The sequence below is a fragment of the Terrapene carolina genome, unplaced genomic scaffold (genome assembly GCF_002925995.2).
Source record: "Terrapene carolina triunguis isolate 2854851 unplaced genomic scaffold, T_m_triunguis-2.0 Scaffold88, whole genome shotgun sequence".
Classification (NCBI taxonomy): domain Eukaryota; kingdom Metazoa; phylum Chordata; order Testudines; family Emydidae; genus Terrapene; species Terrapene triunguis.
The window spans coordinates 38,068,583-38,087,546 of record NW_020664439.1 but is presented as its reverse complement, the minus strand read 5'-3'; positions in this window follow the sequence as shown (position 1 = coordinate 38,087,546).

The window sequence follows — 18,964 nt, the reverse complement described above, 5'->3', positions numbered from 1 at the left end:
GTTTCCTGAGAAAGCTGTTAATTGAGAATCCAGTGTTAACTGAAGAAAGTGAAGCCACTAAACTGCATACATATATGATTTATGGATAATTAACCTCTAACAAAGACAGTACTATGGACACAAGCTCTAAGTGTTTCTCTCTGCCTAGCAACAAAAGCTCTCCTGCGAGTTTTAACTTCAGCCATATCTTCCTCATCTACATGAGGATCTCAGACATTGGGGTAGCTAGGTGAAAGCAGCATTAGCCAAGGTGTTAAAGAACAGAGAGTAGCATCCTGTCTACATATTGGTGGCATCGGAGACAATTTAGTGTCTCCATTTCTCATACCAATTGCACACAACTACTGCAGAAGTACAAGGGAAAGAATAAAACCCAGTGGTATTGCATAGGTGAGAGCAATGAGGGAAGAACGAACTGCAGTTGCCCATCTTTAGGATCAGAGCACAGAACTCAAGGAAGGATTCAAGCCTCTTCACAATGCCATAGTTGAGGAGAGATCCAAGAGTATGAGCATGGATGTTTGCCATGGATCAGCACCATCATTGTTGTTTCTGTCCGTATCCTGCCCTGAAACCTGACTGCCCCGATACTGGCTGTGGACAAATATGTTTTGAAAGGGTTCTCTCTTTGTTTCTCAATAAGCTTGCTCACAGAAAGGAAAATGGCATCTCTTCCCAATAGAATAAGGTGTTGGTTCAATTCTGGCTCTGACGAAAGAGTCTACCTCTGAATCATCAGCAACATCTGACAGTCTGTATCCGCAAAAAGAACAAGAGTACTTGTGGCACCTTATGGTACGTCTTCACTACCTGCCATATCGGTGGGTAGCAGTCGATTTATCTGGGATCGATATATCACGTCTCGTTAAGATGAGATATATCGATCCCCAAACGTGCTTACCGTCGACTCCAGAACTCCACCAGAGCGAGCGGCGGTAGCGCAATCGACGGGGGAGCCGCAGCCATCGATCCCGCGCTGTCTGGACCCCAGGTAATTCGATCCAAGATACTTCGACTTCAGCTACGCTATTCACGTAGCTGAAGTTGCGTATCTTGGATCGATTCCCCCTCCTCCCCCTCCCCCCAGTGTAGACCAGCCCTTAGAGACTAACAAATTTATTTGAGCATAAGCTTTCGTGGACTACATTTGAGTTTTCCCTAGAGGGTCTCTCAGCAATTTTTCACCAGGGATGGGTGATTTTTGCACTCAAATCCTATCAGGCTAATTTGGATCTCTGCTTCTAACATCAATTAAATTTGTTTTACTCTCTGGTAATGTCAGCTTTGCATAAACATTGTTCAAGGTTTTATAATTATTATAGGACTCTCTTTATAGTGTCATTTTGGTCCTATTTTAACAAATATAAACAGGGTTTTTTTTACCAAAACACCTCTGAATTCATGTACAATATATTAGATCTCTGGTTGGTTAAATATTTAATAATTATTTCAATACAACACTTAAGTTAGAAATATTGAAATTAGTCATGTAAAAATGGTTTTAAACTCAAGCACTAGATATGCACATTTTGTGCACTTCATTTCATTTTATAGTCTCCAAGAACTATTACAATTTTTAATAAACTTGTATCTGGGATTTGAAGCCAAACACTTATGCTCAAAATGCATGAATTGATTAACTAAAAGACACCCAAAGCGGTAATAAAATGTATTCCCCGGTGGTATATTGCAAATGGGTTGTAAAAAAATGACGTTTTATTAATCCAGCTGCAATTAAAGAATACAGCTGTCCTATTTGCATCCCAATGTCCCACTTTCAGGAAGAGGACAAATATTTTTCATTATATATTGCCGACTGGCAGACATTTTTCTTTGTCCAGGAGTGAGGTCTCCTGGGCACGGCTGCTTCTTTTTAGGATTGCAAACTGAGTTCTCCAGGTATCATGGGCCTGCAAATGCTAAGAGTCTCTCTTTTTTCCTACGATATTGCACAGTTCAAAGAGAATGATACATTTTCTGCTGAAATCAATGAAACTGAGCAACAGATACACGTATACACACACACACACACACACACACCCCCCATGGCAGTATCTGATTAACAAGCCTGTCAAAACATCATTAATTTACTTGGAACCCCCACTCAAATCAGTGTTGTAGCCTCAATCTTTTTATTGACATCACAAATTAAAAGGTGTAGTTGTGACTGACAACCAAGACAAATATTGAGCAGAATTTAAAAATACCTTTATTATCTATGATTTTTTTTAAATCCTTAAATAAACGCTTAGTAATATTCTGCTACATTCTTCTAAAAAGCCTTCTTCCTTTTGAACGTACTATCATTGTAGAAAATTATATAAAAATCAGTACACGATCCTGCTCTCTTAACTCAATGAGAGTCCCGTCCCCATCATTGACTTCAATGGTGATAGAGTCAGTCTCTATATTCTTAGTTAAAGGGCCTACAGTGGTCCATATAGATCAAAAGAGTTGGAAGTGGTGTATGCTTAAGTGAAACACATCATTTCTCTAAAAAAGATACATAGCCACTGTGTTTCAGCTAGAATCCAATACAAGGTGATCACAAATAATATTTGAATTATATCCATCACAAAACCCAAGCTAACTCAATTTTGAATATGACCTTAATAACACTAACTCTAAAATGAACACTTCAAACCCTTTGTTTAAAGTAATATTTGAATAAAAAAAATATATGATTTGCAGTCCAAAGGAAATTATTGCTAGCTACCTTTAATAAGGCTGCCAACATTTTCTGTCAACTTTTTTGACAACATATTAAGCACAGCAACAAACCGCCCCTCAAATGCGATACTGCTGCAAGCTACACTTATGAAACCAGCTGTGTTATCTGTTATAGGTGACAAAAAAGGTGAAAAAATAATCAGATTTAATAAAATGACCAAGATCCTAGGAGCAGCAAGAGATAGATAATTAAATAGCCTTGGAACCCAAGTCTGATGTCTAAAACAGTGAAGCCAAAGCAAATATTTGAGGAGAATGGCTGACCACACACAAATAAAATCTAAGGAACAGAAAATTACAGTTTTATTCTTTTAAACCTTAGGTTACATTTTAGACTTTTCCAAGTTTGCTATTATTATACACCACCTGTGAACTCAAGACCTCTAAGTTCACACCTGTAATGTCCACACGGGGGAGTTATGGTCCAGAACTATAGTGCACACTGCTATTCAAACCCCCTTACTCCAAATTGCCAGTCAATGTAAATGTGTCCTAAACTCATGTGGCCTTCACACTGCAGTGAATTTTACCCACTGCATAAAAGGAGGTTGCAATGCAGGTGAAGCTCAGTAAGTGGCAGCAAGTATCTAAATGTCCCCTACTCTTACTGAAGTCCAGAGTGGGCTTACGGTGGACTCTACATTCTATAGCATCGGGGTCCTAGGAATGTAAAGAATGCTTTTAACTGGGTAGCACTAAGCAGGTCAGGAGCAGAGCCAAGTACTTTCAACATTATTCACAAATGTTTTGGAAAGTTCCAAATCGGGCTTCAATCAAAGCATGTTCAGACCCTATTTCTGATGTTCTTACACCCTTCCTCCCCCCAAAATATCTTTTGTCACCCCCACCTCCAAAGAGCAGCCTTTCAGGGGGCAGGAGGAGGGACAATAGTTCCAAAGGAAAATGATGCTCCTTACCCAAAAGGTGGTTGTGTGCACTCCATTACTTTAGTACATGTCTACAAATGGATGACTTTACTTTACTAAACTGAAAGAATAAATACTTGATCTCTTCTCACCCTGCTGCTAATTAGGACACCGTTTCTTTACAAATGGAAGATGCTTTTTTCCCCACTGGTATCTCCTTAGATATGTAGAAAGTCAGCGCTGTCATCCCTCCTACTATCTTGCACTCCACAGCATTATTTTTACACTGTAGCAGATGGATACTATAATGCATCAAAACCAATCTCAACCCTTCTGAATTAATGTCTGACTTCAATATCAGTTCTGTAATGAGGATCTTTGGGAAATGACAGAATTATTAAAAAAAAAAAAAAGGTATGGAAAGTCACCAGCAGGACAGGAGATAAAGCAGTTTGGAGCATCCTCTCTTCCCATAGCTATAGGCTATTAGGAGTGGCTATCATTCTTTCAGGAAGGAAATTAACCTAGTAGTGACAATGCTGTTATTTATCTAAGAAGTGTCAATAAGCTTCAATTTGCCTGTTATATCAGTATTTATTTTTTAGATCAACTTAGTAATTCTCATGCTGAAGAGATGGCCTCTCCTGAACAGATTTCTAGGGGGACAGTCTAGCAGCTTTTATTCACTGGATCCAGAGAATGGCTTCAAAAGAAGGTTTTGTCTAAGTAAGGATGACAGGACTAGGCCCCAACACTGGGATTTGAGGATTGATTTGTAAAAATATCATCATCCCCAGCTTCAGTCAAACAATCACATTGGATCCAAAGATCTGGGTCAATTTGTATCCATACCTGATCCAAGATCTCTTCCGCCCATTAAAAAAAGTCTTCCCTGTCTTTTGCTGAAATCCTGCTATGGATTTCCATCATGAGGACTCTGCAAACCTGACAATCTTTGCTGAGCTGGCTGCGGTCTTCAAAGCTTACATTCTCTGTAGCGTTTCCAGGAGCAGAGGTGCATGCTATGTGTGGTTCTCATCGATCCAAAGAAGCCTCACAACAGGACAGATTTGAGAACAGAAGCCAGTACTGCAGAGACTGCCATCTATACAGAGCAGAGTAAAAGCAAAGGAAAGACCAGGGCACGTTAGAGACCTAAGACTGGATCAGCGAGAGAGAGAGAGAGAGAGAAAGAAAACATCAAAACATCTTCTGCCAGGGAAGAAGTTTTAGTGATAGTTCACTCACTCATTTCTTCCTTCCTCCAACCCAAACCAGCCTGTCGAACTGTAGTGGGTAGGCGGAACTCTGTGACAGGAGGGAAAAGTAAAAGACAGCATTGTCCAGATTGGTTGAGCAGAGTAAAGCACAACTACTATAGTGTCAGACGATGAGATGTACGATAGATAGAAGTGAGGGAAGGTTGGGACAGGGAGAAATAAGAGTCTGGCCTTATAAACAAAACAAAGATGGAGCTTCAAAATGAGGGAGGAAGACAAGAATAACTTTAGGACTCAGGAGGAGAAAGAGGGAAGGTGCATGAGAGAAAGAACATACAGTTTGGGTACTGGTGAGAGAAGGAAATATAGTGAGAGAACAGTGGGGGCCCCAGAGAGAATGTGAAAAAAGGAGGTTAGATATACACAAAAAGAAAAAGCAGGGGTCTGTGGGCATATAATTAACATGGCATACATGTAGACAGAGAAGAATCCATAAAGGAGAGAACGAAAAATGCTCTTAAAACTGGGGTTTTCTCCAATTCTCAAAAACCCCATTGCATTTCTTCTTCAAAGGATGCAAGATGTCCCCTAAACCACCTGTGAAAATATAAACAGAAGTTTCCAAACCTGCTCCCTCTAAGTCATTCCCATTTTGTTGCTCCAAATTAAAGGAGATATTTGCAGCCAGCTAAAGCGTGGCAGAATTTCTTTTGTTGAAATATGCTGTAAATATTTCCCTCTTTTAAAGGTAGGAATATGAAGCTGGTGAAGTCAGGCACCTAGACAAAGTAATTAATACTATGGCTTTATTTTTGTCTAAGGCCTTCTGCTTTAAGGTTCTATATCTTCTTGTCCAGTCCATTAGTGAATTAATATTACCTCACAAATAGTCTTTTGACTTTAACGGATATATAAATTATGCTAGCTCGTTCTTCCGAAGGAATTATCAATTCAAAGCTCTCTCATATTATATATATATTATATATATAAAAAATAAAATGTCAACAGCCTGCAGGATACAAAAGAACAAATGAAGGAGAAAATTCACAACTTTACATACACACACTACAAACTATTAACTGATATTTTCTAGAACCTTTAGAATGCATAACTTGGAAGAAATGAACTCTATCACCAGGATACATTGTACACAGGGAGCTGATAGTTCAGCTACCTAGCCACCAAAATACAGAACAGATTTTCCAGTACGTTTAGCACCTGTTGTGATGCTCATAGCCTGATTTGCAAAAGAGCTTGGCACCCAATGGGCAGCCAGCACACTGAGCCCTTCTGCAAGTCTGGCCACCTATTTTGGTACCTAAATGCAAGCTGAGCTATTTGGAAAATCTGGCCCAGTTGTGAGAGCAGAGCGCTTCTGAAAAATTTGGTGCTAATTCATATGTAAATCCCCCCCACCACCTCTTTTTTGCATTAAAAAAAAACAAACAAACACCAACCACCTTAGAACTCTCCCCCAAAAGCGTCTCAGACAATGCACTCTCAGAAATCACACAAGAGCTGGCTAGAATCATGCTGTCCTTGCACATTCGGCAAAGCATCCAGATTAAGTTAGGTTCTCTCACATACCTGACCTGCATCACTATCCTGTAGTTTCTAGATTACAAAATCTTGTGTAGAAATAACAGCCCCTCACCATTCTGCCCTGAAAGATATTTCACACAATGATTTAAAGCTGAAGCCATTCCAATGAGGGCAGCTCATTGCAAGATCAGGGTCTCATTTGGATACAAAGTCAAATAGGGCTAGACCGTGACTACACCCACACAAGCACAACAGCAGCAACAACTTATCCGAGAATTACACACAAGGGAGTAAAGAGGACTAAGAACCCCCTTTTACCATCCCTGCAGGTGCTGTCTGTGCACATGGGAATATACGAAGCTAGTCATCCATTTGTTCCCTCTTCAGGACAGGTGGTCAGGAGTAGGACAGGGAATAAGTGTAGTCTTTGCTCCAACTCCACCCACTGGACAGAGCAGGGGATAGTATAGGGCAGGTATAAGCCTTCAATACCTAATACTACCTCCTGGGAGGAAGCTGAGGATGAACTGTGATTCGGGGTGTGGTCCTCTGAGTCACTCCGCCATGCAAGGCTACTCCTGGAGTGGTACAGCTTACGTACCCCCGAGGTCTCTTCAAACAAAAAGAAAAAAACCTTGGTTTCGAGGGGTTTTATTTGTGTTGCATAAAATATGTTAGCATTCTTTTTAGTGGTTGTTTGACAAAAAACAATATTTCAAAAGGACCCAGAGCACCACAGGCCCTTTCCATTATGTGAAACATTTGGAAACTTAAGATGAGTTCAGGAAAAAATGAACTACAGAAGGCTCTAAATATTACAAAAGCAGCAGGCTTTCACACATTAGAGCAGTGTGGGTTCCTGAATTCAGCTCTGAAAGAACCCAAATAAAGCAATAATGATCTTGGCACGGGGCATTTCCTGCGGATTAATGACCAGCTGGGAGGAGTTGATGGCTCACAGCGCAGCCAAGGGCCATTAACCCCAGGCTGTCATTAATCCCAAGGAAATGCCCTGTGCCAAGATCATTTTACTACTTTAAAATGAAAAGGAAGCATGGACTATGTAGATTTTGTTTTTAAATGAGTGATGCTATTCAGTTGGTACCTACCGGGCACAATGTCTCTGTAGCTATCTATTTGAGTTAAAGACTATATTATAGCTAGGGCTGAGTCTGAATGCAACCACTTGTGTTCCATACCCACAAGGGTGGTTAACATGGCCACGTAAACTTGACACTGTCAGCGGGATCAAGATTTTGCCATAGCCCTGTGCCTGCTGATCACCTGCTAACTGCCTAGCGTTTGGTGTAGCCAGAGTGCATGCTACAGCTTTCTGCATCATGTTCAAAGCGGTCTAGTCATGCCCAACCTTTCCCCCCTCACATCCTTTGAGGCATTCTGCTTGCATCTCCCCTTCTCAGGCAGAAAGCCCACAGTACTACCGCTCAGTTGCTACAGTTCTTCAACAATCATCCTACTAGTCCTCACAACAACCACCACTTATCAGAGGTACTAGGCACCTGCAGTTTCCATTGACTTCAATTGGAGCAATGGATTTTCTACACTTCTGAAAACCTTATTTAAAAAAAAAATCACCCCCCAAACAACCCAGAGCACTCTTTGATATACACTATTTGTTTTCACAAAAGCTGCATATCAATATCAGGCAGAAATGGATATACATCCAGAAAAAAAAAAAAAAAGGTAAAACAGTATTAAATTAATGCTTACTAGACGACATGTCACTGTAAAAAAAGTATCATTCATGTTTTGCTAATAGATAACGTAAGTGCCCAATTATGTTGCTTGCTTCTGTATGGGTGGGAATAATTTTGGCTAGAATTGTCTCATCAGAGTTCACAGGTGCAATTCTATGGACCGATATTATGGTACTGGAGGCAATATATGAGCACCTGAATCTTTAAAGAATTTATCTTCACAGCACCCCTGAGAAGAAGGGAAATACTATTATGCCCATTTTAATGATGGGGAACTGAAACACAACACCAAAGTGACTTGTGCATGGTCACACACAATTTCCTGTGTAAGAACAAGGAATTGACCAGAAGCCTCTCAAGACCCAGACTAGTGCCAGCCACTGGCCCATATTTCCTGACCCACAGAGAATGGAAGCCAAATTCGAGGAGGCAGGAAGCAGTAAACCTTTGATTTTTTTAAGTCGATTCTGTGGGGGGGTACGGTGCGGGTTATATCTTCAGCATGTCATGTGTATGTAGCTATCTGAAGACCATTTGGCCTAGCAGGTTTGCCTGTCTGTAATGAGGCAACAGTGGTTTGTCTTTCTTTTTGTTGTATTCTCCCTGCTTCAAACATCCATGATCTGCAGATTTCAGGTTAAGAAATGTTCTGCAAGAAGGTTTTAATTACTTCCAAGTTAAATGAGGTCCCGGAGAAGTGTAATTTCTCAGTGTAGTTTTTAAGTCTCCAGTTGATCTCATTTGGATCACTTGTAATTTGTCCATTCTCCATCTAAACTGCTGGAATAACCCTGGGATGCCTGTTCTTTTCTCAGGAGTAAAACAACAGCTACCACACGTACTTTCCCTCTGCTTTGATAATCAATCTACTGTTCCATTGTCTGTGAAAGACACTTACCACTTGGTTACAGAAATTCTTGGTTGATTTTGGTGGGCAAAATTTGATTTGGGTGGTTCACATTGTCCTTTCCAATCAATATTTTTGTTATTAGTTTTTAGCTGGGCTCATTATACAGAGTATATCTCCTTAATGGCCTTTCCTCTGCACTCAGGAGGAATATTCTTTTGGGGGAATTAAGGATACTACACTCAGGGATTTTTCTATGGAGGAAAAGTATGCCAATGTGTTTTTGTTTAGACAACTGCATGTCCTGATATTAACTCTAATGGTACCTGATCTTGTAAAGAGCTGAGCACCCTCACCTCCAATTGATTTCAATAAGAGATGAAGATACATAGCACATTGAAGCATCCGGTTCTTACCAACAATATCCTGTGGGATCAGAAGTTAATGATCCAACTCTCTCTCTCTGGAAGTATTTGTGGTCCCTCAGATTATATATAAATTACTAGCATGAACACCCTTAAGGAAGGACTGAGTAAAACCATTACTTTTTTGCAGAGACTTGTTACCTAGCTCTCAGCTCTTCACACAGTGATGTTATCCCCACATCAGAAAATAGCATTGGAGGTTCTACCATCTATTTGATTAACAAAGAAGACAAGACAGATGACGGTAACAGTAAACATATCAGCCAGCCAGTTTTCATACAGAGAAGCATAACACCATAGTTCAGAACACAAAAGACCAAGTTAATTTTTTTTAAGGCACATCCAAATAAGTAATTTCCACCCACCTTTCAGAAGGTGGATCTATCCCAGGCTCTCCTCCTACAAACTAACATTATCCTGCAACTCTCAGCTATAAACACACACCAAATTCTCATTTAGAGAAAGAGGAGGAACTGCAGCTGTTTCTACTTCTTCACACACAATCAGGCCAAACCAGTCATCTTCCACACCATTCTCTAATTTCTGCTTCCTGCTTGGTAAATAAGGCAGCTGGGCCTCATTTCCTGCTTGGTAAATAATGCAGCTGACCCACCTCCCACACCCTTAACTCTTTCCTGCCTTGTCCCTAAATCCTGTCAATAAGCATAACAGAGGAAGGAATGTGGAGGTTGGACTCTTTTTTTTTTTTGGTAACCCTTCAGAGCCTGATTCTCAGTTATTTGGCCAGGATCCACAAGGTGATGCAACACTTAATGACTAGAGCAACAGTGGGCTTCATAGAGCCTGAGTCTGTTGTCCAGGCTCCCTATACAATGAATGGGGGAGAGATAGGTGCCTAAGAAGGGGAGCCACCTAAGCTAGCTAGTGGGAGATACTGATAAGAGAAGAGTGTCCTAAGCTCTCTCTCGGTTAGGCACCTAAATCCCACTGCAGGAAGGCACCTGTCTCTGCTTGCAACACACAGCAGGGAACCCCTCTCCTAGAGTTAAGGTAGCTTAGGGCCTAAGTCATTTCTTTCAAGAAACAGAGGAGGAGGAGGTGCTGCCATTATAACTTTTATCCCTGTGGTTAGCACACTTACCTGGGATGTGGAATTCCCCTCTATCAGACGGAGGGGGAAAAAGGATTTGAACAGGAGTGTGTCATGTCTCAGGAGAGTGCGCGAGCCTCTGTGCTGTTGAATCTGTTCTGCTTTGGATCAATAATTAAAGAGTCATTAGGGAATGGGACTGTGGGTCTCCTTTCTCCCATGTGGGTGTCCTAACTACCAGCCTACAGAGTCATACTCACTCTCTCTGGCACAATAACTATTTAAATATTTATACCCCTCACCCATCAGAATATCCCATAACCCAATGGTTAGGAAACTGTCCTAAGTGGTGGGGGAACCCCAGGGGTGAAAGTAACTTAAAGGACTTGCTGGTACGCCAGAGTCCTGAGTGGGGGCGTGGCCTCAACTGGAAGAGGCGTGGCCTTTTGAGATTTAAAGGCCCTGAGGCTGTGGCTGGGAGCCCCAGGGCCTTTAAATCAACTCGGAGCTTCCAGCCGCAGAGGCTGCTGGGAGCCTGGGGCTCAGGGGCGAATTAAAGGGCCCGGGGCTCCGGCTGTCACAGAGCACCAGGCCGTTTAAATCCCCTCCCAAGCCCAGCTGCTGGAGCCCTGGGCCCTTTAAATCACCGCCATGGAAGCCGGTCCAGTCCGGTACACTGTACCGGCTTACTTTCACCTCTGGGGAACCCTATTCAAATCCTTTCTATCAGGCAGAGGAGGAACTGAACTCAGTTTTTCCACATCCTAGGTGAGTGCTGTAACCACTGGGCAAAGAGATATCAAGGAGGCTGCACTACCACCACCTGCTCCTCCTTCTTGTTTGTGAACAGGTACACCCACCATCTCAGGTCCCACAGACAACATGGGTGGGGGAACACCTATCTACCTCTGCTTTGTGGATTGTGCTAGGGCTTAGGCCTGAGACAGGTGCTCATACATGCCCAGAGGCAAAAAATTAGGCACCTAAGGAACTTTTTCAGCAGAAATTTAGACACCCAGTGAGTTTAGGCACCTACAGGATTAGGTGGCAGCTGAGCTGGGACCACAGTGTTGCCTAAATATGGGGTTTAGATACCTAAGTACCTTTGTGAATCTGGGCCTCCATTCCTGCACTTGTGTAGGAGCAAACAATGGAGCATTAAGATGGCTTTAAGCTACCTTTGCGTTCCACCTATGTCGGGTCCATGTAGGGACCCTCCCTCTTATGTGCATACAATATGTTAAAGTCTTTAATTACATGATGACATATTACTTGTTCTCCAGTCACCCTGCCACATTCAGTGCACAGGATAGATGATGAGTGAAGCAGAAGGTCATAAGAAAAGAAAGGGCATTCTCTTGTTTTGGACCTACATTCTATTTCTGGCTCAGCCACACACTTCCTGACTGACATTCTGTGCTGTGTGTTCGCTACAATACCTTTAAGCTATCTTTAGGCCCTCCTACTCTTAGGCTGCTCTGGGGGCTGCAGAGGCCCTGGAGTACTTTAGACAGCTCCAAGGGTCTATGTAAGTTATAGCAGCAGCCCCGGGCTGCCCAGAATCTCTACACCTGGCATACTCCTCCCATTCCCAGTCCTGTCCACAGCATGCCCCTGTGCTGGGGCTTGCAAAGGGCCCCATCAAGGCCCACCTTATGGCTGTTTTCCACAGTTAATGCATTGGTGGTCTCCTTCTCTGGTTGGATATGAAGTTTTTAGAGACTCCTTCTGCCACCCCCTTTTACTCTCCCTAAAGGTGCTGAATTGAGCATCACACTACCTAAGTGACATTGGGTGAGGCGGTTAAAATACATCCCTGCAAAGTGGCTATATTTAAGTTGAATAAGCAACTTAATGCTGGCATTTCCTCAATTCTGGGTGTTGACTTTTTTAGTTAATTTTCATATGCAAAAGCTGAATAAAAACTGAAAGGTGAGGGAGGCTCTTATGGGCCCAACGTGGACAGAATGATCTCTGCATGAAGACTAGGTGAAGTCTGGCCACTAGGTTCTGTAGTTTTGACAGGAGTGGTGTTGATAATCATTCCACGTGGTCATTAAATTTCTGCCAATTTGCCTCGTGAGATTTTATTTGTAAATTTTAACCAACCAATTTTGACAGAGCAAATACTATCTTCCAGTGAAGTCCCATTCTAAAAGGTGACTCAGTAACAACGTGAGTTTCCACGATTATTGTGTTTCTGTGAATTCCAGATCAAACCAGCTCAGTTTACAAATAAGAAGAAGTTTCTTCTAACTTCCATCCATGCCAACTCAGCCTAGGATCTGAATGTTAAGTTTGGTTATTTCTTTCCTGTATATCAACCAGTAATAAAAATTCTGCAGGACAAACTGTTCCTGTACACTTAATTGCCTTAAAAGGGCTCGCACAGGTGAAACTGAAGACAGAATTTGCCTTTGCAAATGGATCTTGCAGTAGTTAGCAATTCTGTTAATACTCCTTGAGTACTTCCCTCTGTCTGATTTAAAGATGAATAAGTTTATTCCTTGACTCAGACCTCCATATGCACAGTGCCCCAAGTAGTAACACCTGAAGTGTTTTGGCAGCATTCCTTTTATCTTGTTTCTCTACTTCTGAATATAGAGAGCAAGATGAGGATGAGTCTTTGTTTCCAACTCCTCTTCATCCTCTGAAAGCCCAATCATAGCCCAGCAGACATTCCCTAAAAGAGAATCTTGTACATTTTAAATGATGTTTTATGCATTTTTAAAATTAGAATACATTTTGGTCAATGCTTCTCTTGCGTTCCATCCTCCACCATCACCACCATGCTTCAGTCCCATTTTGCTTCTAAACCAGAATTATGGGAAGGCATACCAACTTAATATGCAGATACCAAGGGAGTGGTTTCTCTAGAAATTCTCATTTCATCAGTCACAAGTGGTCAAAGAACTGTCTACAAAATCAGAAGTTGATGAACTAACCCCACAATCCTAAATTTATTTCTAGTCAGTAGGCATCATGGCCAACTAGATCAGCGCTGTTATGATTTTTATTAACCTGCATATAACAAAAGCATATCTTATTAAAACAAAAATGGTACAGTTGTATACACCTTGTTATGCTGTTTGGGGAAGGTTGCAGAAATAATAGATTGTTAAAAGGCCAAGTTAGAAGGCAGGAGGTCAAAATTCTACTCATTTACACTGACATAAATCTAGAGTAACTCTATTGATTTTGGCCGAGAGTATTCTGTCCAAGGTATCCACAGAACTGTAAATTAGGTCATTTTTCTTATTATTCATAGCAAGCATTATTCTCAACAGATTTCATGCCCAGTTTTGCAAATTAGGTGTCAGATTCCTCTCTATTACATCACTGTAACTCTGGAGTAACTCCATGGACCTCAAAAGACTTATTCTGCATTGACATCGGAGTAAATAAGTTTAGAATTGGCCACAGGAGTTCAAGAAACACATTACAACTTTTTAATTCTTATTTAATCTGAATGAGCCTTTCAAACTTTGGAGGTTTGCTCACCACCAAAAGGATGAGATCTAATGCTTGTTCAATCCCCATATGATTTTGTTTAGGTATTGGAGTTTTAATCCTGAACTGACTGTTCTTACTTTGTCTAGATTTATATTACAACCTTAACACTAATTAAATGTATTTGTTCCTGCTTGATTTTTTTCCAGGTTGTATGATCAGTTACTCTTCATTATGTGGGAGTGGCTTCCTGTTTTAGTTCTTCCCTAACCCTGTTTGTTGTTAATCTCATCTTTCATTAGCCTCTGTGTGTAGAAGATATAGTGGTACCAAATAAGAAAGCTATTACTACTTTGATACAGTAATTGGACTTCCCACTGTGTGTGCATGAGCATCTTTAATTCTCTCAGCACCAGTTTATTGATTCTTCTGGGTCAAAATTAGAGAAAAGCATCAATAATCTCAACATGTGATGATGCTGTGTGTAGTGCAAAGTTTAAATATTTATGTACTCAGGTGAATCATTAAATGTTAGGGAGAAAAACACTTGCAAGTTCCCCTTTTGAAAAACTGTATCATTAAAGAGTTGTCATTTTTAACTATTTGTGCTGTAATGTTTAACAATCCATCTGCAGCTTTAAAATTCATGGGGCAGAGTATCAAAAGTGCCTAATGGATTTAGGAGCATGAACCCCATATGGGATTTCTAAGGGAGTTAGGCACCCAAATCCCTTTTAAATCTCTCTTCTAGGTCATCCAGTGGACAGTGTGTGCAGGAGATATACCTTGCAGATAAAAGAGGACAGATATAGCCTATTGTTCCTCCTCAAAATTTACTGGGGTGGCTGGAGAAATGGGGGACCAGTGGGCTTTCCTAGCAAGAAAAGAATTGCAGGTCATGGGGGCAGGGTGCCTATTGGGGACTGTTGAAGGTATGTTGTTTGGGAGAGTATTGAGACTCCCTGCATTTTAGCTGTTTAGCTGAACCCCTAACTTTTACAAACACCAAGGGATCAGATATTAACATTGAAACTGCATTAAATTGCCCAGGACGTGCCCTGCTGCCCTCACCGCCAAGCTGCTTAAGAGCCATGGCTTCTTCTCAGCATTGTGACAGGACATTTTTTTAAGTTGACAACAGTAAACTCACATGACTGGAATTGTGACTGGCACATCCGCACAGTGGCTAGCCACACACTGATCCTGGAACAGTCTCTCTTTCTTTACTGGGGCCTATGATGACAAGTATCAAGTTTCTATCTTCATCTTTGAGTTCTATGGGCTCAAAATTCCAATTGGAACATACGGGGAAACAGTAAAGACTGAAACTCACAGCTAACTAAACAAGTTTTCTTGAAAATTTCCATTAAAGTACCGTAATTAGTCTTTGGGCTGACACCAAACATGGACAATTTCAATCCTCAAAGGAGTTTGAGAAAGTTAGAAGCATCTGAAAAAGGGTAAGAATGCAAAGTGCATCTCAACCTTAACTCTAGCATTTGCAACTGTGAAGTATTTTAATAAAGGAAGGGGCTATCCCAAAATCTTACAGGGGAAGGAAGGGAAATCTTACTGATCCTTTAAAGGAGCCTGGGAAAAAGCCTAAGATAAGATTGAAGGAGAGCTTTTTGATGAAGCATTTTGTATTTCTTCTTAGATATTCTCAGTTCCCCAGGCTTGATGACTCAGTCCTAAATCAAAATGGATCTCTCCCAAATCAACAAGTACCACCCCAACATCTGAAAGTAGTGAATGAGATCATTCTGAAAAGTAAAAAAATAAAAGAACCCAAGAACATCATCGTAACAAAGGCAAATTGCACTGCCTGAAGAAGCTTTTGCTTTGGAAGTCAAATATTCTCCCCCTCAAAGGGCCTGCTTTTCAATCAAAGGTGAGGAGTACAGTTCTTGTATACAGAAATCTTCTGCCAAACCATTTCATGCATACAGTTAGCAAAGCAAGCCTGCTCCATTTCCAGCTGGAAACTCCAGGCCAAATATCATGCTAGGATAATTTTATGCTGCATTCTGAATACTGAGATGCTACAAGTGACAAAAAACCTTCAGTGTCTCAAGAAATGGCAATGTTCCAGCATGACACACAGCCTGAAATGATTTAGGAAAATGATCGAACTGGTTTCAGCCTCACTTTTCTAAATAGGTCATTGATTCTGTTTATAATTTATCTATCTGTCAATTAATGTCATTCTCAAAACAATTTGTTTCAATTGTAACTTATACAATTAAAAGCAGGCATATGCTAATCTCAAATCTTGTAATTACAGTTAAGAATGTTATAGTCTTGATTATATAAGTATGTGTTCTATTTATTTCATTACTCCCTAAGTGGACAATTCCCATTTAATTTGCCGCATGGAGACAAAATTTAACATCTTAACAATCTAAATCAAGCACCTAACAATGATCTTGATGGTTTTTTACTTGCTTTAAACAAAGGGGAGCCGTAGCAGCTCAAATGCAAGTAAAAAGCTCCTAACTTGAGAAAAGGGATAAAAGTGGTATTGTGTTAACATTGCTGAATCCTTAAAATAGGGTTTATTTGCTTTCATAATATAACTAGGGTTTTTGTTTGTTTGTTTTTTTACTTAAAACAAAAATTTTCAGAAAAAAAAGCAGTCAAACTAAAGGCAATTTCAAACTTCAATGGCAAGGACCATGGGGAAAAAAACCAACAACATTATATTCACCTGTGCATTAACGATAAGAATTCACAATGATGCCAAAGCACCTGTACTGACTGCTTTCACAATACACATTTTAGAGTGCAGATGCACAGGCATCAGATTAGATGAGCCCAGTATTGTATTCCCTTCAGGCTTTACAATCTATTCATCTAAGACTTCAAAAACTTCCTTGACTGCTTCATGGTGGTCTGTCCTAGCTTTGAAATCGATTCATCTGTAGCTTGAAAACTTTCCCTGAGCACATAACATCTGTGCCACCATTCTTCCCAAAAGCCACACGCCACAAACCCACCTCTCTTTAATTTACACTTCCAACATTCACAAGCCCCAAGCAGATGACTCCCATCACAAAATGCGTCAGTTCTGTTCCCAGTCAGTTTTGACAAAATTGCAGACAAAATCTGCATCATTTAACTGTATGTGTGTGTCAACCCCTGAGTCAATTAGTGCTGCCTTACCCACCCCAAATAAAGCAAAGAATGCTTGGTCCTATCTCCTCTGCTGCTGCCCCCACTGCTCTCATGGGCACAAATAAAAACTTCCACCACCTAGCTCCTCCTATACCTGTGCCTTCCACTCCTCACATCACCTTCCCTACTCTTAAAGGGAATTGTAGCCCAGTGATTGCTCTGCTTCTCACTCTCACCATACTCAGCTAGTGCAAAGAACAGTTCAGGGGCTGGTCTTTCCCCGTCTCTCCCCTTTATGTCCTGTGAAAAAAATGTAAAAGGTCCAACCACTTCGCTCTTCCAATCATCAAAAGCAGCTAGCCATCCAGGGTGCTTTGCTCGCTCTCCCCCAGCTCCATCACCCAAAGAAAGGCTCCTTTGCTTCACTCAACCCAACATTTGTACTCAGTCTGGAAAAGTAGGAAAGTTGGTTTTTCAGGCCCTCCTGAAAACAGATACAATTTAGGCTGCTGGTGTGATGACATCATTTCCTGTCATGCTGATCAATACTTTCTCATTGTTTCCTTGTATTCCCCTATCTGTAACCATCTATTGTCTCATCTTATACTTAGAATGTAAGCTCTCTGGGCCAGGGACCATCTTCTTCTTCTGTGTTTGTACAGCGCCTAGTATAATGAGGTCCTGATCCATGACTCAGCACTATGATAATACAAATAAACAATAAATAACAAGCTCCAGGTCTTCAAAATGATTGTAAAACTCAACTGCCAGAATCAGAGTGACAGAGACAGACAGCTAGAGATTCAGATTGCTAACGGGATGGAGAGCTAAAATCTTAGACAACTCAAGTAGTATACTACCTCTACTATAAAAAAGGGCTGTCCAAGTAACAGCTTTTCAGAATATTGAGATTAAATCAATATATTAATCTGTGTCTCAGTTCCCCAGTCTATAAAATGGGGATAATGATGTTTAAGACAACCTGTGCACAATATTTCAGGTGAAAAGCCATTTTGATTATTGTAAATGCTACATATGTACTAGCCCCACTACCAGGGCATTGCTTCAATATGTGCTGAGAATGAAAAATGCCAACTTCTGAATGACCAGCCCCATTTCCTGCAACTCTCTGCATTTTTCTTGGAGGTCTCCCATCAAGAAACTAACCCACACAACAAAAATCTATTTATCCTTACAACATCCTTGCCTGGAGGGAAGGTGCTATTATCCCCTCCTTTTACAGATGAGGCACAGAGTCTCGTCTAAGGTCACACAGAAAGTCTGTTGTGGAACAGGGACTTACCCCCAGGTCTCCCAAGTCCCAGGCTAGTATTCTAACTACTGGACCAACCTTATATAGAAATGGGTATATTCAGTTTAGAGAAGACTACATTCCTCAAAACTGGGATGTAGGTTTTGAAACTCCAGAAGCCTAGGGATATTCGTAACTGGGGTTTCAGTTTGGCCCTTTATAAACATGTGGGTAGCCAAAAAACCTAGTTCCCGATTCTAATTCACCCCACCAAACTTTGCAGATTTTGCTTCCGGACCCTCTGAAATATAATTGCATCTCAGTTTGTTCTAATTTTTCTATATTGAATGTGTCTGGAGAAGCTTGCAGGGTCAGAGCACTAAGTTGAATTTAATATATTTCCTTTTTTATTTATCCTTGTGAGAAACCAGAGTCCAAGGCATATATTGTTAATAAAGTCTATTTCTACTGCTTCTAAGAGTGCTCAGTGCTGAAAGATCTCCTAATTGAACCAGCATTTCTGACCATCCAAACAGATATCTATAAATAAAGTGGAGACACTGAACGAAGTGGAATTATTCTGTAACCCATGTGGGATGTTCATGCTGATGAAGCATCTTCTAGGTCAAGTCACGCTATATACATCTTTAAAACCAAACGAGGAGTTCTAAAGTCATTCACCAATGCATACTTTTAAAGAAATACATTCTTCTCAAATTCTTCTTTGCCTATCCATAAGTCAATCTCCA